The following is a 27,509-nucleotide window of genomic DNA, read 5'->3' as shown; positions in this document are numbered from 1 at the left end:
TTCTGTATCTTTTGAGATTATCATATGATTTTTATCCTTTATTTTGTCAGTGTGGTGTGTCATATTGATTTGTGGATGTTGAACTGTCCTTGCATCCCTGGGATAAATCCCACTTGACTTTGATGTGTGATCTTTTAAATGTATTGTTGAATTCAGTTTGCTAATATTTAGTTGAGGATTTTTGTATGTATGTTCATCAGGAATATTGGCGTGTAATTTTCTTTTTGTGGTATCTTTTTCTGGTTTTCATATCAGGATAATGCTGGCCTTGTAAATTGAGTTTGGAAGTGTTTCCTCCTCTTCAATTTTCTGGAAAGTTTTGAGAAGAATAGGTATTAACTCTTCTTTAAATGTTTGGTAGACTTTAGCAGTAAAACCTCTGGTCCTGGGCTTTTTTTGGTTGTTGTTGAGAGGTTTTTGATTACTGATTCCATATCCCTATTAGTAATTGATCTATTCAGATTTAGTTCATGATTCAGTCTTGGAAGATTATATGTTTCTAGGAATTTCTCCATTTGTTCTCGGTTGTCCAACTTGTTGCTGTACAATTTTTTTTTAAAGGCTTGAGAGCTGACATTTATTTTAAAAATTATTATTTATTTGGTTGTGCCGGGTCTTAGTTGTGGCAGGTGGGCTCCTTAGTTGCAGCTCTCAGGCTCCTTAGTTGCAGCACGTGAGCTCCTTAGTTGTGGCTTGCAGTCTCGTTAGTTGCGGCTCGCCGACTCCTTAGTTGGAGCACATGGGCTCCTTAATTGTGGCATGTGAACTCTTAGTTGCAGCATGCATGTGGGATCTAGTTCCCTGATCAGGGATTGAACCTGGGCCCCCTGCATTGGGAGCTTGGAGTCTTGCTGCATTTAAGTTTCTCTCTTTATCTTTAACTTTTGACATTTTAATTATAATGTGTCCTTGTGTGGATCTCTTTGGCTTCATCTTCTTTGGAGCTCTCTGGAATTCCTGGACCTGGATGTCTCTTTCCTTCCCCAAGTTAGGGAAGTTTTCAGCCATTATCTCTTTCTTTCTTTTTTTTAAAAATAAATTTATTTATTTTTGGCTGCATTGGGTCCACGTTGCTGCATGTGGGCTTTCTTTAGTTGCAGTGAGTGGAGGCTACTCTTTGTTGCGGTGTGCAGGCTTCTCATCACAGTGGCTTCTCTTGTTGTGGAGCACGGGCTCTAGGCACGCGGGCTTCAGTAGTTGTGGCACGCAGGCTCAGTAGTCGGGGCTCACAAGCTTTGTTGCTCTGTGACATGTGGGATCTTCCCGGACCAGGGATCGAACCCATGTCCCCTGCATTGGCAGGTGGATTCTTAACCACTGCACCACCAGGGAAGTCCCACCATTATTTCTTAAGTTTTCTGTCCCTTTCTCCTTCTCTCATTCTGGGACCCCTGTAATTTGAATGTTATCTGCTTGATGTTGTCCCACAGGTCCCTTAAACTATCTTCCCTTTTTTTGTTTTTTTAAGCCTGCATCTGACATTAGTTTATTTTTATTTATTTTTTCTGTGTTGGGTCTTCATTTCTGTGTGAGGGCTTTCTCTAGTTGTGGCAAGCGGGGGCCACTCTTCATCGTGGTGCGCGGGCCTCTCACTGTCACAGCCTCTTTTGTTGCGGAGCATAGACTCCAGATGCGCAGGCTCAGTAGTTGTGGCTCACGGGCCTAGTTGCTCCGCGGCATGTGGGATCCTCCCAGACCAGGGCTCGAACCCATGTCCCCTGCATTAGCAGGCAGATTCTCAACCACTATGCCACCAGGGAAGCCCTATCTTCCCTTTTTTTTTTAATTACTTTTTCTTTTTGCTTTTCTGTTTGGATGAGTTCCACTGCCCTGTCTTCCTGCTCACGGATCCTTTCTTTGCTTCATCTAGTCTCTGTTGAACCCCTCTAATGTATTTTTTAGTTAAGTTATTGTGTTCTTTGGCTTTGTGACTTCTGCCTGGTACTTTCCTATAATTTCTGTCTCTTCGTTGAAGTTCTCAATGTGTTCATCCATTGTTTTCTTAAGTTTGGTAAGAATATTTATGACCATGGCTTTGAATTCTTTATCAAGTAAATTATTTGTCTCTATTTCATTAAAGTTTCTCTGTGAGTTTTTATCTTGCTCTTTTGTTTCGAACATACTGTTCTGTTTCCTCATTTTGCTTGAATCTCTCTGTTTGTTCATGTATTCAGTGAAACAGCTACCTCTTCCAGTCTTGAAGGAGTGGCCTGTGTAGGGGATGAACCTTGTCCTTCAACCTTGTCCTAGAATTGTCTCTTGAATCTTTGTGATTGTCTAAGCATCCTTATTTATCCATGACAGGTCCTGGTCATTGAGAGTGTGCTGAGACTTGCCAGCATTCTAGAGAGAGGGATCTCAGTCAGCACCAGGTTTTAGGCTGATTGGAAGCCAGACTCTCAGGTTGCAGCTTTTAAAGTATGCAAATATGTACAGTCCTGTAGGATTGCAATTATAAACCCATAAATCTTCTGGCCTCCAGACCAGGGGATCTGGGGTTGTCCTCTGGGTGACAGTTGCAGAAACTGGGGCTCCAGATGAGTGAGTGTATAAGCTTATTCTGGGAGGTACTGGCAAGTGGCACTAAGGCCTAGACAGAGCACAAAGCTGGTGTCCCCACCCTGTGCTCCTTGAGAGCACCTCTGGAACCTCCAGCATGTGGCAAACCTGAGTCCTGCCCTCAGGCTGAAGCTCCAGGACAAGTAAATAGGACCTTTTCACAGGGAGACTGGGGGTGTGTTTTAGTCTGCTGTCTGTGTGGTGCTCTGGGGAGGTAGCCTGCCAGGAACTGTCTCCCCGATTTTTACAGTCCCACAGGACTCAGGGATGCAAGGCCCTCTGGCCACCAGAGCCAGGTGATCAAAGAGAGTCACCTGTGTTGTCAGTGCGTGGCTGCCGGCTTTGGTGGGGCAGCTGAAGAGGGAATTGTTCCATATGTGGCTGTAGATTCGGTGTGTCCCTGGGAGGAGGTGAGTTCAGGATCTTCCTATGCTGCCCTCTTGGACTTCCTTGTGGTCTTTATGTTTGAAATAATTGTTACTATTGTCTAGTTCCAGGACACCTTTCCGCATCCTGGACTACAGAAGCAGTGATGCAAACAAATGTTTTACATTTCATCTGCTGGAGGATTATGTTTTGAAATATTAGTTATCCTTTAATTTTTTTTGATCCTGTTGTTACATAGAAATTTAGAAACTAAAAGAACACCTTAATTTACATTCTTTGACTGTGTGGGTGAGGGAAGAAGAAACTGTTTGGTTTATATTATATTTTTAGGTTGTTAAACTTCCTTTCATTTTTTTTGGTAATGTGATGAGATTAACATTTATTAGCAGCTTAGAATTCCTGAGGCAGCAGCAACAACAGATAAACTAAGCAGGAGATTGTCTGTCTCAGGGTGCCAGGGGTCAGCCTTGGCGCTGCTCCCTCTGAACAAGCCACTTAGGGGGTTGTCAAGGTCAGTGGTCCTCCCTTCTTAGGAAATTAACTATTAAAGGCGCCTGTGACCAGAGCCTTACACTCTGCTTTGGGGTGTTAGGACACCAGTCTCTCCCGCACTTTCCAGGGAGTCCTGGAAGTCGGGGCCCAGCCTTATTTACCTGTCTGCATCTGGAACCCCTTGGGTCTTTGTCCTGCAGCAGAGGGAGTGGACATCGGTCACTGTGGATGCCCATAGTCTTTTCAGTACCTCCTGGACATTTTCACCATCCCCTACCTTGTGAATCCTACCTTCCACACTGACTTCCTCTCCCATGAGACGCCAAACACGTGTGACTGAGGAGAGGGCCCAGGAAGCCTCAGGCAAGGTGGCCTCTGCATGAAGCATGTGGGAGCAGGGGCAGGGACGTTGGGGGCACCCCCCCGCCCCAGCACAGTGAAGACAGGGTGGCAGCGGGTCAGCAAGTCCGGCACTCAGGTTCTGGGAGCTCAGCCCGAGTCGAATTCTTCACTCTTCCTGAAAGGTGCTGTGAGACTTCTCACACCCACCAATAAACCCTCTCCCACCTCAACCAAACTGAGTCGTTTTGTGCGTGGTCATGGGTCAGAAATATGGACTCAAAGATTATCTAATTGGGAGTCCACTTTATGAAGAAGAACATAAAATTATGCAAACAAAACTAAGTACAAAGGTAAATATTTAATGAGAAAAAAAGAAATCACAAGAAAGTAAAAATTTAAACCTCAAACATCACAGCATTCTGAAAAATAACATAATTTTAAAAATTAATTTTATGCCCTGACATACCTCTAGGTTACTTCATTGCCATATTATATATATATATATATTTTTTTTTTTACAGTAACTTTGTAATGGCATTTTCTGTAAGGAGAATCGAAAGAGAAATGAAGCTTTCCTTTAGCACTGTTGATTAAAATTTGATTTTCTTATTGATAGTTTAGAAAAGTTATTTTCAACTTTACAATTTGTCATTAATGAAATGTCATGTAAAATTCTGGATTATTTCCAATTTGAGGAAATCTTTATCAAGTACCTGTCATATGTGAGCTGTGAGATTACAAGGCATTTCAAGTTTTCTTGTGCAATGGACAATCAAATATTCTTTCAGTTGATAACATTCATTATGCAGTTAGTCAATATTTTCTTGTCACTTGCCAGGTGAGTTGACGCAGTGCACAGTAAGCAAATTTTTGGAAGACATTCCTATACCAGGTGACTTCCAGTAATTTAATTATACACCAAAGTCACTCTGAATCACATAAATATATCCCACAAAACTCAGACTTAATATATCCTCAGCTTACTTCCTCTTCATATCTGTAACCACCCCAAAATGTCCATAGGCACCCCCAAAACCCAATAAGAGGGGACATATAGTGGCGGGGAAATTAGAGTGGAGACAGAGACTGCTCGGAGCCAATTACAGTTAAAATCCCTTAGTCCCGAAAATTTTATAAAATGTGCAACCATGTGAACACGGCTAGGATCCCTTCTAGGGATCCTAGAAGGGCCCATGCTGGTGGGGGATCTGGATATGCAGGGTGACTGGCATTGCCTCAGTGTCCAATAATAATAATAGTAGTAATAATAATAATAATAAAGCTATTTAGTCTCAGATTTGTGTAAGGGCCAAGTCACAAAAAGCTAATTAATATCCTGAAATCCTCAGTAAATTGTCTTAACGTTTTCATGGGCTTTACACCATTGTACTGCATCCTAACTCCACAACAGAATTAGGATCGTTCTGTCTTGTACATTCGACTCAGAAGCAGAGCAATATAATGTGCCCTTGGAGATTTGCAGAGTATTTGGAGTATAGACTCTTTTTTTAAATTGAAGTATCGTTGATTTACAATGTGTTAGTTTCAGGTGTACAGCACAGTGATTCGGTTATACACACACACACACACACACACACACACACATATATACACACACATATATTCTTTTTCAGATTCTTTTCCCTTATAGGTTATTACAAGATATTTAGTATAGTCCCCTGTGCTGTATAGTAGGTCCCTGTTGGTTATCTATTTTATATATAGGAGTGTGTATCTGTCAATCCCAAACTCCTAATTTATCCCTCCTTATTTTCAAAACAGAAATAGACTCCAAGACATAGAAAACAAACTTATGGTTACCAAAGGGGAAAGGGGGATAGGGTAGCCTCTTTGTACTATGGTAAATCAACTTAGGTTCCTGATCCTAGGTAAATGAAGGAAAATTTTCACCTAAAAATGCACATTGTCCAGGAATATGGCATATACACACTTCCTCTATTTCTCTCAGTACAATTAAAACACTGGACCTTATATATTAAAGCAATATAAGAAGGCTCTGATTGGGACTTCCCTGGTGGCACAGTGGTTAAGAATCCACCTGCCAATGCAAGGGACACAGGTTCAATCCCTGGTCCAGGAAGATCCCACATGCCGTGGAGCAACTAAGCCCGTGCATCACAACTACTGAAGCCCACGTGCCTAGAGCCCATGCTCCACAACAAGAGAAGCCACCACAATGAGAAGCCCGTGCACTGCAACGAAGAGTAGCCCCCACTCGCCGCAACTAGAGAAAGCCTGTGTGCAGCAACGAAGACCCAACACGGCCAAAAATAAAAGAAATAAAGAAGGCTCTGATATATTGCGAGAAGGCGGCAGACTGGCTAGGCACCTCAGGATCCAAGGAGCTACATGGGGATGAGTTCCCTGAGTATCCTTTTTGCCTCACGTAGCCCAGACTTAGAGCTGAAGAGGCAGGCAAAACACTAATACGCGCAAACAAAAGTCCCTACAGAAGCCTGCTATCTCTAGCCAAAGGGCCAGGAAGACAGAAAACATTTAGTCAGTAACTGCTCTACTCCAGCCAGACACCCCAGAAAAACCATGGCACTATTCCTACCCATGCAAGTAGGTGAGCCTCGCTTTCCACCCTCGCCAGGCTGTGTAGCAGGGTATCCCAGCTTCCCTGATGGAACGATGTCAGAGAAGGCTGAGCAGGGGGCCGGGACTTTAACCGACGCCAGGCAGTTATGAGGCACCACACATCCTGACCTCTTTCAGTAGAGGTCACGTGGGGACAGCAGTGAAGCACTCCAGAATTGCCATCCCGTCCACCAGCCACAAGGGGTCGTTCCCTTCCTTCATGTCAGTGGAGGCCAAGTGGGGAACCTGGGCATCGATCCCCTTGGCAGTAACAAAGCAGTGCCTTCTGTTCGCCTGCCAGAGTAGTATCATGGAACCAGCTCAAACAGAAGGTTTAATAGTATCCAGTCTCAAAACATCATATCCAAATGTCCTAGTTCTAATCAAAAAGCGCTTGTTATACCAAGGACCTGGAAAATTTCAACTTGAATGAAAGAGACAATCAATACATGTTAACACTGAGATGACAGAGATGTTAGAATTATCTAACAATAATTTTAAGGCAGTCTTGATAAAAATGCTTCAATGAATTATGAACAGATTTGAAACAAATGAAAAATAGAAAGCCTCAGAAAAGAAATGGAAAATCTCAGGAAAGAAATAAAAGATATATAGATGAAAAATGCAACTTTTAGAACTGAAAAATACGGTAATGGAAATAAAAAGCTCACTGGGTGACCCCAACAGCAGAATGGAGAGGAAGGAAGAATCAGTGAACTTGAAGGTAGAGCAGTAAAAATCACCCAGTCTAAACTAGAGAGACAAAATAGACTTTAAAAAAAAAAATGAGCAGAGTATCAGGGACCCGTGGGACTATAACAAAAGAACTAAGATTTGTGTCATTGGAGTCCCAGAAAGAGAGGGGAAAAGGGCAGGATTTGAATAAATAATAGCTGGAAACACCTCAAATTTGGCAAAAGAAATAAACCTGCAGATTCAAGAAGCTGAATGAATTCCAAATAGGATGAATCTAATGAAATCATGCCAAGATTTTTAATATTTATATATTTATAATTATAATATTTAACAATTTATATTTAATATAAATATATAATTTTATATCAATATATTTATAAATATTTATAATATTTATATATATTACATCATAATCAAACATATGAAAACCAAAGAGAGGAAAAATCTTGAAAGCAGTAAGAGAGAAACAAAATTTCACCTATAAGGAAAAAATCAATTCAAATGATAGCAAATTTCTCATTAGAAACCATGGAGGCCAGAAGGAAGTGGCACAACACTTTCTAATGCTGAAAAAGAACTGTCGGACTGTCCACCGAGAATTCTGTATCCAGAGAAAATGTTCTTCAGGAATGAAGGAGTAAATCAAGTCTTTCTCAGATGAAGAAAAGCTAAGAGAATTTGTTGTCAGCAGGCCTACTCTAAAAGAATGGCTAAAGGAATATCTATAACAGGAAGAAAATTATAAAAGAAGGAATCCTGAAACATCAGGAATAAAGAAAGAACAATGGAATGAGTCAAGATAAGCTTAAATATAATACATTTTGCTTCACCTCTTGAGTTTTCTAAGTTATGCTTGAGAGTTGAAATAAAAATCATAACATTGTTTGATGAAGTTCTACATGTATGTAGAAGACATATTTAAGACAATTATAGTACTATAAACAGTAGGAGGAAAAGGGATGTAAGGGAAGATAAGATTTCTATGCTTCATTCAAAATGGTAAAATGTTGACATCAGTAGATTGATAAGTTATGTATATATGATTTACAGGCACTAAAAAAGGTATACAAAGAGATTCACTCAAAATCACTATAAATCAAAATGGAATTCTAAAAAAAACATTTAAGTAACCCACAGGAAAACAGGAAAAAGAAAACAGAGAAACCAAAAGCAGAGGTAACAGAAAACAAAATAAAATGACTGACTTAAATATATCAACAATCACATTAAATGTAAATGTTACACATACACTGAGTAAAGGATAGAAATTTGCAAAGTGTATTAGAAAACATGACCCAGATATATGCTAAAATAAATTCACTTCAAATACAATTGTATAGGTAGGTTGAAAGTTAAAGGATAGGGAAATATATTCCAGACAACATTAATAAGAAGAAAGCACAAGTAGCTATATTAATATCAAGTAAAATAGACTTCAAAGAGAAAATTATTAAAGACAGGGAAATTATGGTGATAAAAGGGTCAGTCCACCAAAAAGTCATAGCAAATTAAACGTGAATGCACCAGATAGCAGATCTGTAAAAATGTGTGAAGCAAAAACTGATAGAACTGAAAGGTGAAATAGACAAACTCACAATTATAGTTGGAGACTTCAACACCCGTATTTCAACAATTGACAGGACAACTATAGAGGAAATCAGGAAAGATATGGAGGAACTCAGCAACACCATCAATCACTGACTGTAACTTCTTTTTCTTTTCTTTGGCCACACCGTGCTGGCAAGTAGGATCTTAGTTCCCCAACCAGGGATTGAACCCTCACCCCCTGCATTGGAAGCATGGAGTCTTAACCACCACACCACCAGGGAAGTCCTGAAACCATCAGTCAACAGGACCTCATCAACACTTATAGAGCTTTCCACCCAGCAACAGCAGAGTGCATACTCTTCCAGTGCCCACAGAACATATACCAACATAGATCATATCCTGGCGCATTACAATAAACACTCAGCAAATTTAAAAGAATTGAAATCATACCAAGTATTTTTTCCTTCCATAGTGGAATCAAACTAGAAATCAACAACATAAAGAAAACAGGAAAGTCTCTAGACACTTGGAAACTGCACAACATACTTCTAAATAATCCTTGGGTCACAGAAGAAGCTACCATGGAAAAATTTTTTTCAAAGGTTGAACTGAATGAAAATGAAAATACAGCATATCAGAATTTGTGGGATGTAGCTAAATAAGTGCTAACAGGTAAATATATAGCACTGAATATTTACATCAGAAAACAGCAAATGTCTCAAATATATCATCTAAGCTCCCACTTCAGAATCTAGAAAAAGAAGAGCAAAATAAAGTCAAAGCATATAAAAGGAAGGAATAATAAAGATAAGAGCAGAAATCAATGACATTGAAAACAGAAAAAGTATAGAAAAAAGTCAAACAAAAAGCTGTTTCTTTGAAAAGATCAATAAAATGCATCTCAAAGAATCAATAAAATAGTCAATAAAATGTATCCCCCCAAATCAATAAAAGATCTATAAAATTGACAAACTTTTAGCAAGACTGACAAAATAAAAATGAAAGGGAAGACACAAATTACCAATATCAGGATAGAAACAGTTGATATTGCTACAGATTCTGTAGATAAATAGAAAATTAAAAATTATTGCAAACAGCTATACACATAACTTAGACAACTAAGATGAAACAGACCAGTTACTTGAAATGTACCAACTACTACCACAATTCACCCAATATTAATTAGGTAATTTGAATAGCCCTATAACTATTAAGGAAATTGAATTTTTGAAGATTAACAGTCTTACATTTTTACAGCAGTTTTAGGTTTACAGAAAAATTGAGCAGGAAGTACAGACAGTTTCCATTTACTCCTCTCTGCTCCCAGTTTCCCGCATTATTAGCATCTTGCATTAGTGTGATATGTATGTTACAATTGGTGAACCAATATCAATACATTATTATTGACTAAATCCCATAATTTACATTAGGGCTCACTCTTTGTGTTATTCAGTTTTATGGGGTTTTTTTAAGTACACTTTCATTTTTAGAGAAGTTTTAGGTTCACTGCAAAATTGATCACAAAGTACAGAGTTCCCATTTACCCTCTGCCTGCACACACTTGGTCTCCTCCACTATGAACATCCCACACCAGATGGTACATTTGTTACACTGACACATTATTGTCATCCAAAGACCATAATTTACATAAAGGTTCACTCTTGGCATTGTACATTCCATGGGTTTGGACAAATGTATAATGGCATGTATCCACCATTATAGTATCACACAGAATAGTTTCACTCCCCTAAAAATCATCTGTGCTCTGCCTATTCATCCCTCCCTCCCCACGACCCCTGGAAATCACTTATCTTTTTACTATCTCCGTAGTTTTGCCTTTTCCAAAATGTCCTATAGTTGGAATCATACAGTATGTAGGCTTTTCAGATTGGCTTCTTTCACTTAGTAATGTGCATTTACATTTCCTCCATATCTTTTCATGACTTGATAGCTCATTTCTTTTTAGTGCTGAATATTTTATTATATAAATGTACCCCAATTTATGTATCCATTAACATACTGAAGGATATCTTAGTTGTTTCCAAATCTTCGCAATTATGAATGAAGCTGCAATAGACATCCGTATGCAGGTTTTCGTGTGGACATGTCTTCAATTCATTTGAGGTGTAATTGCTGGAGTGAATGATAAGACCGTTTAGCTTTCTAAGAAATGGCCAAACTGTCTTCCAAAGTGGCTGCAGTATTTTGCATTCCACCAGCAATGAACGGGACTTCCCAATGCTCCACATCCTCATCAGCATTTGGTATTGTCAGTGTTTCAGATTATAGGTGTGTATTGGTACCTCACTGTTGTGTTTTTTTTTTCATTGTTGTTTTAATTTGAAATTAATGATATGTGATGTTGAGCATCTTTACATACGCTTATTTGCCATAAGTATATCTTCTTTGGTGAGGTGCCTGTTCAGGTTTTCTGCCCCCCTTTGGGCAAACAATTGGGTTGTTTTCTTACTGTTGAGTTTTAAACGTTCTTTGTAAATTTTGGATACAATTCCTCTATCAGTTATATGTTTTGCAAATATTTTCTCCTACTCTGTGGTTTATCTTTTTATTCTCTTAATAATGCCATTCACAGATAAGTTCTTTTATCTTAATGAACTCCATCTCATCAATATTTTCATTCACGGTTATGTTTTTGGAGTGATACCTGAAAAGTCATTGCCAAGCCCAAGGTCACAAACACTTTCTCTCATGTTATAGCCTAGAAGTTTCATTGTTCTGTGTCTTAACATTTAGGCTTGAGATAATTTTGAGTTAATTTTTTGAAAGATAAAAGGTCTTTGTCTAGATTCATTTATTTTATTTATTTATTTTTTTGCATGTATGCAGTTTACCTAACACTATTTGTTCAAAAGACTTCCTCCTCCATTTAATTGCCTTTGCTATCCTTTGTCAAAGAGCAATTGACTGTATTTGTGTGTATTTATTTCTGAGTTCTCCATTCTGTTCCATTGATCTATTTGTATATTCTTTCACCAATACCATACACTTTGACTACTGTATCTTGATAGTAAATCTTGAAATTGGATGGTGACAGTCCTCTGACTCTGTTCTTTTTCTTCAATATTGTATTGGCTATTCTGGGTCTTTAGCTTTCTGTGTAAACTTTAGAATCACTTTGTCTGTATTCACAAAATACCTTGCTAGGATTTAGATTAGGATTGTATTGAGTCTACACATCAACTACAGTTGGGAAGAATTAACATCTTAACAACATTAAGTCTTCCTATACGTGAACATGGAATACCTCTCCACTTACTTAGTCTTCTTTTATTCCTTTCATTAAAGATATATAATTTCCCTCATATATATCTTGTACATATTTTATTAGATTTATGTCTAAGTATTTCATTTTTTGGTGCTAATGTAAATGGTGCTGTTTTTAATTCAAATTCCAACAGTTCATTACTTGTATATAAGAAAGCAATTGATTTTTTTGTATAGTAACATTGTATCTTGAACCTTGCTCAGTTGCTTATTGGTTCTAGGAGTTTTTGTTTGTTTGTTTAAAAATTCCCAAGAAGGGGCTTTCCTGGTGGCACAGTGGTTAAGAATCTGCCGGCTAATGCACGGGACACGGGTTTGAGCCCTGGTCCGGGAAGAACCCACATGCTGCGGAGCAACTAAGCCTGTGCGCCACAACTACTGAGCCTGTGCTCTAGAGCCCGCGAGCCACAACTACTGAAACCCACGCTCCTAGAGCCCATGCTCCGTAACAAGAGAAGCCACTGCAATTAGAAGCCTGAGCACCGCAACAAAGAGTAGCCCCCACTCGCCGCAACTAGAGAAAGCCCATGTGCAGCAACAAAGACCCAACGCAGCCAAAAATAAATAAAAATAAATGAATAAATTAATTAAAAAATTATACAACTCTAAAAAGAAGAACTAAAAGTGTCCCTATTTGCAGGTAGTATGATTGTCTATGTAAAATATCCCAAGAAATCTACCCCCCAAATGATAGAACTAGTAAATGCATACAAAGCCACAAGAAGATCAACATACAGAAATCAATTGTATTTCTCTATAATATTAATAAACACATGGATGCCAACATTTAAAATACAATATCATTTAAAATTGCTAAAAAAAGAAAAAGAAAAACTTACGTGTATATTTAACAAAACATGTACAGAACTTGTATGGCCAAAAACTACAAAACAGTGATAATAGAATTCAGAGAAGCTCTAGATAAATGGTGAGATATACCTTACTCATGGATTGGAAGACGCAATATAGTAAAGATACCAGTTCTCTCCAAATTCATCTATTGGTTAAATTCAGTTCCTATCAAAATCCCAGGAGGTTTTTGTAGATACAGATATTCTAAGATTTATGGAAAGACAACAGAACTAGAAGAACTAAAACAATTTTTAGAAAGAAAAATAAATTGGGAGGAATCAGTCTACCCAATTTCAAGACTTACTATAGCTAAAGGAGTCAAGACCCTGTGGTATGGGTGGTGGGATAGACACAAAGATCAATGGAACAGGAAAGAGAACCTAGAAATAGACCCACACAAATATGCCCAACTGATTTTTGACAAAGGTGCAAAAGAATTCAACAAAGGGAGGATAACCTTTTCAATAGAAGGTGCTGGAGAAACTACACATCTGTAGGAAAAAATATGCACCTACCTAAACCTCATACCTTATGAAAAAAAAAGTCAAAATAGCTCATATATAAATGTATATTTTTTAAAAAATGTGAAGTGTAAAACTATAAATTTTTTAAGAAAAATGTCATAGGAGAAAATCTTTGGGATTTAGAGCTAGGCAAAGAGAGCTTGAACTTAACACCAAAAGCACAATCCATAAAGGAAAAATCAATAGATCTGACTTAATCAAAATTAAAGCCTTTTGTCCTATGAAAGACCTTGTTAAGGGATGAAAGCTTCTACAGTGGCAGAAAACACTGCAAACCACGTAAATAACAAAGAACTAGTATCTGTAATCAAACAACTTTTGAAACTTAACAGTAGAAAATAAACAATTCATTTATAAAATGGGCAAAAGACATGAACAGACATTCCACCAAAGGGGGTACACAGGTGGCAGATAAATGCATGAAAAGGTATTCAATATCATTAGTCACTAGGGAAATGCAAGTTGAAACTACAATGAGATATTACTGCACACCTATCAGAATGGTTAAAATGAAAAATATTGACAACACCAAGTGTTATCAAGGATGCGGGGTAATTGGATCACTTCACTTATATATTGCTGGCAGGAATGTAAATGGAACAGCCACTCTGGGAAACAGTTTGGCAGTTTCTTGAGATAAACATGCAACTACCATACAACTCAGTAATTGTGTTCCTGGGCAATTATCCTGAAGTCAAGACTTAGGTTCACACAATAACTTGTACAAGAATGTTCATAGAAGCTTTATTCATAATAGCAAAAAACTGGAAACCATCCAGATGTTCTGTGAGCAACAGGTAAACAGAACATGCATCCTGTGGAATGCTGCTTGGCAATAAAATGAAGGAACTGCTGATACATGTACAACTAGGATGTTTCTCCAGGGAATTATGCTCAATGGAAAAAAATAGTGGTTACCTACTGGTATGAGTTCATTTACATGACATTCTTTTTTTTTTTTGCGGTACGCGGGCCTCTCACTGTTGTGGCCTCTCCCGTTGCGGAGCACAGGCTCTGGACACGCAGGCTCAGTGGCCATGGCTCACGGGCTTAGCCGCTCCATGGCATGTGGGATCTTCCCAGACCGGGGCACGAACGCGTGTCCCCTGCATTGGCAGGTGGACTCTCAACCACTGTGCCACCAACGAAGCCCTACATGACATTCTTGATGGCAAAATTATATGAATGGTGAAGGACTGGGGGTGGGAGGCATGAGGGAAGTGGCTGTGACTATAAAGGGGCCACTGGAGCAGTCCTTGTAGTGATGGAAAAGTTCTAATCTTGACTGGATCGATGTCAGTTTTCTGGTTGTGATATTATACTATTGGGGAAAACTGTGTAAAGGATACATTGTGTCTCCGTATTATTATTATCACTGTTTTTGAGGAAGGTGACAGGGACTACAGAAACTTAGCTCAATCTTTATTTTTTTTTAATTGAAGTATAGTCGATTTACAATGTTGTGTTAATTTCTGCTGTACAGCAAAGTGATTCACTTACATATATTCTTTTTCTTTATGGTTTATTACAGGACATTGAATATAGTTCTCTGGCTCTATAATAGGACCTTGTTGTTTATCTATTTTGTATATAATTGTTTGCATCTGCTAGTCCCAAACTCCTGATTTATCGCTCTACCACCCCATTTCGCCATTGGTAACTGTAAGTTTGTTTTCTATTTCTGTGAGTCTGTTTCTGTTTTGGAAATAAGTTCATTTGTGTCTTTTTTCTTTTAGGTACCACATATAAGTGATATCATATGATATTTGTCTTTCTCTGTCTGACTTACTTCACTTAGCATGATAATCTCTAGGTCCATCCATGTTGCTGCAAATGGCATTATTTCATTCTTTTTTATGGCTGAGTAATATTCCACTGTATATACAGACCACCTCTTCTTTACCCATTCCTCTGTCAATGGACGTTTAGATTGCTTCCATGTCTTGGCTACTGTAAGTAGTGCTGCTATGACATTGGGGTGCACATATCTTTTCAAATTGTGGTTTTCTCCTTTCTTTCTTATGCCATGGCAACATTCAGGGAGGATGAATATTTTTAAAGCTGAAGACATCTGACTGCTGGTTCCTCAATGTAAGTTGCTACAGCTCTTTAATAGGCAGCTGGGAAGAGAGAATCTGCCCAGCCTGGACTTCGTTGCTTCAAGCCTGAAAGGACCACGCCCCCCCCCCCGCCCCCGACACCCACCTTGCTAGAACTAATGCTTTCTCTGTGTAGCTGAGGACCTGGCTTCTGGTCATGAGCCCAGAGCCTGTGGCAGATCTGGGGAGAAGATGTTGCCTCTCAAAGAGGCATCCACTCAGAACCCAGATGGCAGCATTGGGGCCCCTAAATGGGCCTTCTGCATCTCAAGGAGCAGCAGAGGCTTTTCCCAGAACTGTAGCAGGAAGGTGGACCCCTTCCAGGGCCCAAGAGTGGGCTCTTGTCTAACACTTGGAAATGATTGTCAGAGGAGACACACATGCTGACAAAGCAAGAGACTTTATTGGGAAGGGGCACCCGGGCGGAGAGCAGCAGGTAAAGGAACCCAGGAGAACTGCTTCATAAATAAGGTCATTTGTGTCATATCTTAGATTCCACGTGTGAGTGATATTATGTGGTATTTGTCTTTGACTTCCATCACTTAGTATGATCACCTCTGGGTCCATCCATATTGCTACAAATGGCTTATTACATGGTTTTTCATGGCTGAGCAACATTCCATTGTATATATGTACCACATCTTTATCCATCTATCTGTCGATGGACATTTAGGTTGCTTCCATGTCTTGGCTATTGTAAATAGGGCTGCAATGAATATTGGGGTACATGTATATCTTCGAATTATAATTTTGTTTAGATATATGCCCAGGAGTAGAATTGCTGGATCATATGGTAAATCTATTTTTAGTTTTTTTTTTAAGGAGCCTCCACACTGTTTTCCATAGTGGCTGCACCAACTTACATTCCCACCGTCTCTCTGCATTATTCTTAAAGCTGCAGATGAACCTGCAATTATCTCAAATTTAAAAGTTTAATTTCTGAAAAGCAAGAAGAATGCAAATTCATAGGGCTAAACCATGTTAGACACAAGGCCACTGGCTGACAGTAGGAATTCTCCTTGAGAATTCCAGATGTGACCCAGTGTGAGTGTGTATCAGTTACCTGCTGCATGCTCCAAACAGGTGTGGAAAACCTTTACAAGTGGGATTCCAAGTTAAGTATGATGGGCACTGGCCTGGCATGTTATCCTGGTTCTGTCTCAAGCCCACTAGGTGACTGTGAATATAGTAGTTGGTTGCTTTGAGTAGCAAGTGACAGAATATGACACCATCTCATTGACACAAGTATTGTTACCTAATCCAACAGGAAGCAGGGAGGTGGGCAGCTGCAAGGCGGGTCAGCAGCGCTCAGTTGGCCTTTCTGAAATGCCCTAAGTCAGCCCCAGCAACGCAAGGCAACACTACCCGATACCATGTGTGCAAAGCAAAGAAAAGGGGATAGCAAACAGGGAACTTTTCCCTTGCATGTCCTTTGCTAATTGAGAAGGAAAATGATCACACAATTTCCTAGTGGGCTTTTTTGTTTCTTTGGCCAGAACTGGTCACATGCCTGCCTCTACCACTGGACCAGTAGACGGACTCGTGATTCACTCCCTGTTGCTGGGCCCATCGCCACCCAGGAACAGCTGGAACTCAGTTAGCAAGGAAGGATGGAGAGGGATGTTGGATGGCCCAGCAGCAGGCTGCTATGGTGGAAAGCTGGCCCCTGGCCCATGGAATGTTCTGGGCTTCTGTGCTGCTCCAGGTTTGGCTCTCCAGCCTGGAAGCACCTCTCCAAGGGGGCTGGGGGGGTGCTGGGCCTGGTGGGCAGGCCCAACCACAGCCCCTTATCCATCCAGCCAATGAGAGTGTTTCCATCAAATGAAAATGGGGTGTCTGGGGCTTCCTCGGCCCGACCTCTGGCCCAGATATTTGCCCACCACCTGCATCTCTCAGCCGGAGAGACAGATGCTTCTGGCTCCTCAGAAAGGTTATGCAGCAATAAGGGGCCTGTGAGGTGGCCTGAGGACCGTGTGACAGATGAGCATCCATGAGATGAGCAGCATGAGGACGGCGCGAGCTGATTGTTGGCAAGTCCGCCTTCTCTCCTTCATTCTTCATCCGTCCCCCAGGGAGCTAGAAAACGGCCAGGTTCATCCCGCACGTGTGGTTTAATAGTATAAGTGCCCGTTAGATTTCTCCTGCAATTCAGGGACCACGTCTGGTTGGCTGTCTCGGCCAGCTTTAGGATATTGGTTCGAAAAAGGGTCATAAATTTTATTTTCAATTTTGTTTCTGTGGCATTTATCCTTTAATGTGCCCCCGCGGACTTGCCAGGCCTTACGGTCAGGTTACGGAGAGGAGTCCTCTGCCTCATGGGGGGGATCTGCAGCCTCGGAGACAGCTCCTCTCCCTTCGTGGTGTCAGCCAGTTTGGGGACTAAGTTGTGTGTGGACCGGGGCTGCAGGTGCAGACACTGCATCTGCCGGCTCAGTGGAGGACGCTACCCGGGATCCTTCTTCCTGGTGGGGCGGGGAGGCCCACCCTGGGGCTGCGGGTCTGACACGTGACCCAGGCCCAGCCAATCAGAGGACTCAGCCCTGTGTAAGGGGCGGGGCAAGGAAGCTGGGCCAAATGCTGGCCTTGGTGGGAGGTGCTGGGCTGCAGGCTGCAAATCCCCTGGTGCAACTGTGCCCAAAGCTAGATGCCCCACCGAAGCCCTGCTACACAAGCCAGTAAGCTCCCCACCTGCCCCCTTTTAACCTTGAAAGGTATTTGGAGTTGGTATTGTCTCTTGCAACTGAAAGAGTCCTTTGGATACTGATGTCCCCAGGGCATCAACATTGGCCCCTGCCCCCCTGGGGCGGCATTTGAAGGGCTGGCGGCCACTCAGCCCTGCTACTGCACACCTTGCCAGCACCGCACAAGGGCGATCTTTCCTGCCCCCCACCCCCCTCAGTTTTCTCTTATATAAAACGAGCTGCCTACCCTGGAGATGTGCGGGAGTGAGGTGAGAAATGAAGTGACACGAGGCTGTCTGTAGTCTATGACCGTCAGCTCCCTTCCCTGCGCTGGGGCTTCTTGTGTCCTTGGGTGCCCCCCAAAGTTCTTCCACGCTGATCCGCTCCTGTGTGCTTAATGTTGTAGGGCCCCTGTGGCTTCTGCATCGCTCAGCAAAGTAACCGAGGCTCACACCTGCGCAGGAAAGCGCATCTTTCCCTGTCTTCAAGGACAAGTTACTAGTTATTATGACCAGTACGACTTCTCCTTCCCGCTCTCCTTCCCTCCCCCCCACCCTGCGCGCGTGCGCGTGTGTGCGCACGCGCGCGCACACACACACAGACACACACACACACACACACACAGGAGGGGGAGGGCATCGTACAAAACTACTTATAGATTCAAAGAAGTGGATGGTGGTGAGGAAGGGGGGCAGCCGCTGATGACAGTGTCCCGGCCGGGATGGGCACTGTGGGGCAGTGGCACATGTCCTTTGCCTCCTTCTCTTCATCGCAGCCTCTTGGGGATGCATTTCTCAGGCTCACTTGCTTCTGATGGTCAGTAAGGGTGTGGCAATTCAGTGCATGACACCTGGAAAGGAAGGTGAGGCTGAGGCCCGGCTGCTGCTGCTTCCGTTCTGATCTGCTGGTGAGCACAGTGCAAGAGGCATTTGGGTTTTCTGCATCGGTGGAAGCAATGGCCTCATGCTTGCAAGAGGTAGGCAGAGGGCATCCGCGGAGCTGGTGTGGTCATGGCTGAGAGCCGAGAGGCACGTGGGCTTCCTCCCCCTCCCCAACTTCCTGATGGCGATGGTGCCAGAGGTGGAGCTCACCTGGCGTCCAGTTCCGCGGGGAGAACGAACCCCAAAGCCACGCCTCTAGCCCAGAGGGTTCTGTGCACTCCTGACACCCTCTGAACTCCCCTCTGTGTCAACCTGTGAGGGTGTTTTCTGTGATTACACCTGAGCCCTGTCGTGGGGTCACACAAAGGACGATGCAGAAGCCATTAAACTTGAGGGAAAGAACTATTTCAGAGGACTCGGAGCTCTGAAGGACCACATACGAGCAAGAATCCAGGCGGGTTTGGCGGCGCCTTGGGTGATGCTGACGGGGAAAGGTAGATGGTGCAGCCTTTCAAAGACAGCAGTTCTGGAGAGATGACTGTGAACCGTGTCCTCCTGCCCTTGAACTTGAAGGAGACAGCAGCCCCCATCCAAGAAGACAGTGCAGTGTGGAGATCCTGGGGAGACCTCGGGCTTGTTTAGGCCCAGGAGTGGAAGGAGGCTGAGGAGAAAGGATTGAGGGCAGAGGGGAGATGATTTCCCACCGAACAGGACTTGTTCAGGCCAGGGAGGAAGGGTTCGTGGAAGGACCTGGGTGGGTGCTGGGAGCAAGGAGACGTGGGTCTGCAGCGCCCCCCCATGGTGCAGCCAGGGGCTGGACCAGGATAATGAAGACAGTGGCGTTGTCTGTGCTCGGGATGGTTCTTCTCTGCCAGCTGCTGGTTAGAGGTCAGCTTTGGGGCTGGGAATAAGCCCAGCCATGCATACTTTGAATAGATAAGCCCTCAAATAAAATGAAATGGAAATGGTTTCACTTGCTGTTCTCCTATGGTTAATTATAGATGATTAAATTCGTCCATCATTTTTCCATTTGTTGTTAATTTTTTTCTTCCTGGTGAATTTACACTGTCTGATTTTTTAAAAAAGTTTTTGCAGGGCAAGATGTGGTGGGGAGAAATGGTGCTGTTGTTACTGCCCTATCCCTGTTGGGTCCACCTGCTGGTGCTCTGTGGGAGGCGTGTGTGTCTGGGTGAGGGGGGTCCGGGTCAGGGTCAGGAGAGCTGGGACACAGCTGGAGGATGGGGATTCTCTGCCTCCGGAGCAGGGTGGTGAAGGATGGAGTGGGGAGGGTTGGGAAGGAAGCAGGACTGACGACTTTTGTCTTAAGCATCCACCCCACTTGCCCCCCCCCACCAGCCATGGTGGGACACCCCTGGTCCTGCGACCTGAGCCTGCTGCCAGCCTTCCTCGCCGGAAGGCTTAGAGCCATGCAGGCCTGCTTCTCGCCAGTCCTGCTGCCCTGCGCTGAGCTGGCGGAGCAGCCAGATGAGCCCTTCAGCTCCCATTTCATTTCTGAGGGTCTCTCCTTGGCTGTCCCACCCTTTCTGTCGCCCTCCACTCCCACCGCCCATTTCGGTTTTTCCATCTGATGAGTGTTTGGAGTTTCACTTACATTTTGATGCTGAGATTCTTTTCATGCATTTATAAGCAGTTGGAGATATTTTGTGAATTGCCTGTTTATACCCTTTCTCCATCTTGTAGTAAGCTGTTTCTTCTTTGGCGATACCCAGAGCCTCTTTATATGTTATGGGCATTAACCCTTTGTCTACTGAATATGGCAAATATTTTCTCTCAGCCTGTCTCTTATCTTTTTCTTTTTGTTAGTGACAGGGTTTTTGGGGTAGTAAACGGATTTATATTTTGATATATAAATCTCTCCATCTTTTCTTTTTGTGAATCCTGAGTTTTGGCTCTTGGTTAGGAAGTCCTTCCCAATCCCAAGATTATAAAAATATTATACTTTCCTCTGATTCTTTGGTGGTTTTGATTTCTTCATGTAGAGTTTTAATCTATCTGGAATTTATTTTGGGGTGTGGTGTGTGAGGTAGGGATCAAAGCTATATTTTCTACAAAACATCTGAACACTATTGATGAGTCCATTTCTTCTCACTGTTATTATTCAATATTGGAATTCTATTAATGTAAAAATTTACTATCTTATTATGAAGGGGAAGATACATATTTATCTTGGTACATTTCTTCTTTTTTTTAAAGGCTTAATTCTTTTTTTTTAAATTTACTTATTTCATTTTTAATTTATTTTCGGCTGCATTGTGTCTTTGTTGCTGTGTGTGGGCTTCCTCCAGTTGCGGCCAGCGGGGGCCACTCTCAGCTGTGGTGCGCAGGCCTCTCATTGTGGCGGCCCCTGCCACTGTGGAACACGGGCTCTAGGCGCGTGGGCCTCAGCAGTTGTGACTCGCGAGCTCCAGAGTGCAGCCTCAGTAGATGTGGTGCACGGGCCCAGCCGCTCCGCAGGATGTGGGATCCTCCAGGACAAGGGCTCAAACCCGTATCCCCTGCATTGGCAGGCAGACTCTCAACCACTCTGCCACCAGGGAAGCCCTTGGTACATTTCTTAAATTAAAAAACCTGACACCCAACCTGATCAAAATTCTCAGTAAGCTAATAATACAATGAAACTTCCTCAACCTAAAAAAAAGCCACATCAGTTGTCACAGATGTTCCCCACACTAATGCAAAATGTTAAAAATACAGGAATTGGTGGAGAGCGAGGGATTTGTGGGAACTCTCTGTACTTTCCACTCAATTTTCTTTCTGTAAAAATTAAAACAGCTTAAAAATTTAAAAACATATAAAATAAAAAACCAAGCCACAGCAAACATATTCAGTAGTGACACTTTGTAAACATTCTCATTAAAATCAGAACCAGAAATTTAAGTGACATCATTACCTCATCTATATCATTTCTTGTTCTAGCAAACGTAACCTGTGTTTCTGGATCCCTTACTCTGAAAAGAGGACGTCACACCTCTGCTTACACCCAGTTCTGCTTCCCAGCCTCTGTCAGTGCGTCTCTCCACTTACACTGTCAAGATTGATAAAGATTATCTGTTGCTTTGTTTGTAGATTGATTCTCAGAGGTCAAAACCAACAGACAAGCAAAAAAACCAAGCCAAGTAATGTGCCAGAATTATGTTTCCTTCTTTAACGGTCTACTGTTGGTATCCTTGGGTCTTTGAAAGAACAAGTTTCACATGGACTGTGTTTCACGCTATGAGTTACTCGAAATCATGATAGATATTTTGGTCTGTTTCATATTTGGATCATATCTTTTATGTTCAGTTTGTTTTTCTTTTGGAAAGAAGACACATCCGCCTCATTCAACAAATGCCTGCAGTTTCCAGCTTCCTACACTTCTGTTTGGCTTAGTCCATTTCATCCTTATCCTCCAGCCCTACCTGAATCCTGTGCTAATTTGAATCAGGTGCTTCATATGTAGATTGCAACTCTCCACCCTTTGGCCATCCGTGGAGCACCTGGATGCCCCTCTGCTTCCGCCTCACATGCTGTACCCTTGTCACAGCTCCAGTGTCTGGGTGTGCAGTGCCCATTCTTCCCGGGTCCTCCCTCCCAGAGCCTCTGACCTGCTCCAGCCTAGAGCTCACTGCTCGAATGTGGTCCTGGGGCTTCTCCTGACTGCAATTCTGGGTTTGGACCCCTTGTTTCCTGGAGTCTCTGTTTTCCCTTTTCTTGGTTCCTTCTCTTATTTTCCTGGAGTATTCTCTTTTATTATTTCCTAAGGAAAAAATGAATGAGAGCTTAACTTTTTGTTCATGGGTATCCAAAAATTTATTTGGTGCATCCTCCCACTGGAGGGTCACTTTGGCTGGACTTTTAGACTGAAGCCGTTTTCCCTCAGTGTCGGCAGGCTTTGCTCCGTGGTATTCCAGCATCCTGCAGGGCTGCCAGGCCACTGCTTGCCTGGCTCTCATTCCTTTGAGGACCATCTCTTTTTCCCCTCTGGAAGCTTTTTGGGATTTTTTCTTGATCCTGGCTATTCTAATAATTCATCATGTGTGGTTAGGTATGGATCTTTGTATCATTCAGGATGCTTTCAGCTCCCTGAATAGGGCTTCCAACACATGGCAACTTGAAAGGTAAGGATATGTACTGGCTCATATAATAACGCGTCCCAAAGTGGGGCAGTTCCAGAGTTGGCTCATCAGGGCCCCATCTTCACTCCATCTTCCCTTTCTGCTGACCTCGACACATCAAAAGGGCTGCAGTGACTCCAGGCATCCCCTTGCCCTGCAGTGTTCAGAGCAGGAGAGGGACACTCTTATCCTTGTGTCTTATTTTAAGAACTAAGAAATCCATCACAGACTCCCTCCTGGGAGACTTTTCCTGTATCTCATCGGCTAGAATCGGGTCACATGCCTCTCCCTGTGCCTGTGACGAGAATTAGCAGGATTGAATTAGACCAATACAGAGCCAGTCTTAGACCAATACAGAGCCAGTCTCTGGGGCTGCGGCTGCACAGAGGAACATAAAGACAAAAAAAAAAAAAAAAAAAAAGGAATAATGATTTGGTTGTAAAGAAGAAAGAGGGAGGAATGGCTGTCGAGTAACAGGCCATCTCTTCTTTTATTTTTTCAATTTTTATTACATATTTTCAAGTATAAAAATTTAAGATTCTGATACCAATCATCTCAAAACCATGCAAAGCAACCCAAAATGTTTATAAGCATTTCTGAGTTTTTCTTCTTTAAACAATGAAGTGATTAACATAACATGATTTTCTTGGATGAGAGGTATATATAGACATATGTACAGACAGACAGATAATAGAGACCCAGAACCAATTCAGTGGTAAGTGCATCACTGTTAATTCATCTGCCCCATCTCTGTACCCTTAACAGGAACAGAGGATGGCATTGCTCTGTGGGAAGAGTTTTCTGTTTTCAAACTGAGGAAGATAAGGTTCTGCCTCAGGCCCACGAGGGCCTGCACTGTCTGTGGTTAGGGCACCAGGTCTCACTGCTCACATGTGTCTGCTCTTGTTGTGAAAGCTTGACCCCGGCTCCTTTGGGGGAGGGGACATTGAGCTTGACCCCCACACAGTGCATCCGTGCCTCGGAAGGAGAAAAGCCCTGCTGTGCACACACCCTCAAGGGTGCAGGGGCACCCTTCTTGTTACCGGTGGTTAAACTGTTTCAGTCTGAAAGTCTGGGGGGTGACTCTTCAAGAGGAACAAATACCCTTAGGCCTTTTGATTTAATTTTCCTGAGCTGGCTTCAGAGAGCTCTGTGATGAGACTCACCCCTGGAGAACCGGGTATTCAGCTGTTTCACCCCGAATTCTTGTCTCCTATAACTCTAGGACACTTTCTGGTGTTGTTTTTTGACAAGTACTATACCTGAACTTGATTATAGAGTGATAGAGAGCATGAGAGAGAACCTGAGATTCTTTGAATAAAGATTATGCATTCTTTTATATGACCATGGGATAATTCTCACTTTTCTAACAAAATACTACGCATATTTTTTTAATCAAAAAGTTTACTTAGGCTAATAATGAAAAACAGCCTTTTCCTGCCTCATCTGTGAAACTTCTAATTTTCACTCCTCTGAGGCAAATGTTTTTAACTCTTTTACTTTTTTTTTTTTCCTGGCATTTATATCCATATTTCTATACAACTTGATCACACTGCTATTTCTTGAGTATTTAGTTTTAGATATTTTTTATTGATAATTAATCCTTCTCCACTTCTTGTCCACAGACACACATGTCAATATTGTGATATCAGTTTCTAGGTATGTGTATATTTATATTCACATTATGAGCCTGCAACTGTTATTCACAACGAGTCATGCACTGTGCTATGCTTACTTGTTTGTTCTTTGCTCAGCTTTCTGTCTTTCTAGATTTAAAAGAATTTTTTAATAAATTTATTTATTTATTTATGGCTGCACTGGGTCCTCATTGCTGCACCTGGGCTTTCTCTAGTTGCAGCAAGCAGGGGCTACTCTTCGTTATGGTATGCAGGCTTCTCATTGCAGTGGCTTCTCTTGTTGCAGAGCACAGGCTCTAGGCGCTCGGGCTTCAGTAGTTGTGACACGCGCACTCTAGAACGCAGGCTCAGTAGTTGTGGTGCACGGGCTTAGTTGCTCTGCGGCATGTGGGGTCTTCCTGGACCAGGGCTCGAACCCGTGTCCCCTGAATTGGCAGGCAGATTCTTAACCACTGCTGCACCAGGGAAGCTCTTAAAATTTTTTGAATGTTTCCATTTGCTTTCGCATTTGTTCTCTATATAGTAATCACTAATTTATCACCAAAATGATTATAAAATTCTTTCGAATATGTTCAGACCGTCCACACCAGCTCCATTCTCAAACTGGCGACATCTTTCTCAGAGGCCCTGTCTGCTGCTCTAATCTGGCCTTGTCACCGCCAGCTGCTGCACAGCTGTCGTCCTGGGGCTTTAATATCATCCTGTGCGTTCCCTTTGACTCTCTCTTATATTGAAGCTTCTGTTTTCTGAATCTCCAGAAATCTATGTTCTCAACTTACATATCCCTTTTTAATTGAAATATAGTTCATATACCATAAAATTCACCCTTTTGAAGTGTACAATTCAGTGTTTTATTATATTCACAGAACCGTGCCTCTGTCTAATTCCAGAATATTTTCATCACCCCCAAAATAAACCCCATACCCGTCAGCAGTCATTCCCCTTTCCTTTCTCCCTCCAGACCCTGGAAACCACTAATCCACTTTCTTTCTGTGGATTTGCTTATTCTGGACATTTCAAATAAATAGAGCCATACAATATGTGGCCTTTTTTGTCTGGCTTCTTTCACTTAGCATGTTTTTGAGGTTCATCTATATTGTAGCATGGATCAGTATCTCATTCCTTATATAGCTGAATAATACTGCATTGAATTGATATAGCACATTTGGTTCACCCATTCATCAGTGGAATGGCGTTGGGATTGTTTCCACTTTTTGACTATTGTGAATAATGCTGCTATGAAATTTGTGTGCAAGTTTTTGTGTGGATGTATGTTTTTTTATTCTTTTGTGTAAGTATAGGTATACTAACCCAAGTATACTTGACCTGCAAGTAAGTGTAAGTATACACTTATTCATTTTGATAAGGTACATCCTTCAGCAGCTTCCTGAGAAAGAATGAATAGCAGCACATTTTGGGGACCTTGAATATTTGCAAATGTCTTTATTGTACCCTTACCCTTGGTTAATAGTTTGAGTATAGACTTATCAGGTGGAAACTGTTCCCTCAGAATTTTGAAGGCATTTTCTCCATTGCCTTCTACCTTCCAGTGTTGCCACTGAGAAGTCCAATGTCATTTTTATTCCGGATTCTTTTTATGTGACCATTTTTTTCATCTTTGAAAGTTTACAAAAACTTCTCTTTTCCCATAGTATTCTGATATTTCCCAGTGATGTCCCTAGTGTAGTATTTTTCCCATTTATTATAGTGAAAATTTAGTGAAAACTTTTTATCTGGAAACTCATCTTCTAAGTCTGGGAAATTTTTCTGTACTATGTCTTTGGCAATTTCCTCCTCTTTTTCTCCTTTATTCTTACTTCTTTATGTGTTAATTACTGAGGTTTTAGACTTCCTGGATTGATGCTCTGTGTCAGTTAGCTGTGTAGTAAACTACCCCCAAATGTAGTGGTTTGAAACAACCATCACTAATTTAGCTGAAGATTCTGGAGGTCAGCAGTTCGGTGCGGTCCTCGCTGGGCAGTCTCTCTCATGTTGGCTGGGCTCATTCATGCGTCCATGGTCAGCTGCTGGGCTTGCTGGTTGTTGGCTGGTGTCAGATGGTCTCAACTAGGACAGCTCCTCCCCCACATCCTCTCTAGTCTTCAAGACGGTGAGTCTGGGGCTGTTCACATGGCAGCCACGTAGGGGTCTGGGGAAACAAGCAGGAGTGTACAAGGCTTGTATGTCACTTCTGCCACATTCTGCTGGCTAAAGCAAATTCCAAGGCCAGCCCGATTCAAGGGGAGGGGGAAGAGATGCCACCTTTGTAGGCTGGAGCTGCAGTCTCATTGCATAGGGCATGTGCTTTGCCCTGAATGTTTGTGTCCTCCTAAAAATTCATATGTTGAAACCCTAATCCCCAAAAGTGATGGCATTTAGAAATGGGCCTTTGGAGAGGTGATTAGGTCATGAGAGTGGAGCTCTCATGATGGGGTTAGTGCCCTAATAAAAAGAGACATGAGGAATCTTGATTCAGCTCTGTCTCTGCCACGTGAGGACACAAGGAGAAGACATCCATCTACGAACCAGGAAGTGGGTCCTCACCAGACACCAGATCTGCTGGGACCTTGGTCTTGGACGTCCAGCCTCTAGAACTGTGGGAAGTAAGTGTTGTTAAGCTGCCCAGCCTGTGGCATTTTGGCTATAGTGGCCCGAGCTGACAGAGGCAGCGTGGACGCAGGGAGCATGGAGCATGGTGGCTGTCTTTGCAATCGGCCACATGTTTCCGTGTGCTGCTTCTCTACTTTTATTTTTCTTGAAATATTTCTCCACTTGACCCTTCAAGCCTTCTGTTGAGTTTTTAATTTCTG

The 27,509-nt window shown here is 42.2% G+C and overlaps 1 protein-coding gene across 1 annotated transcript in view; it reads left to right on the top strand.

Annotated features, from left to right (window-relative positions):
• TM2D3 (TM2 domain containing 3) overlaps positions 1 to 27,509 on the top strand; it is an 87,810-nt gene that overhangs the window by 33,767 nt on the left and 26,534 nt on the right. The gene's annotated exons all lie outside the window — the stretch shown is intronic.

Source organism: Delphinapterus leucas, chromosome 2 (assembly GCF_059928025.1).
Source record: "Delphinapterus leucas isolate spDelLeu-1000000601 "Yukka" chromosome 2, BTC_Dleu_Yukka2, whole genome shotgun sequence".
In the NCBI taxonomy this organism is placed as follows: domain Eukaryota; kingdom Metazoa; phylum Chordata; class Mammalia; order Artiodactyla; family Monodontidae; genus Delphinapterus; species Delphinapterus leucas.
The sequence above is the reverse complement of the archived record's forward strand: the minus strand, read 5'-3'. Positions and strand labels throughout refer to the sequence as shown.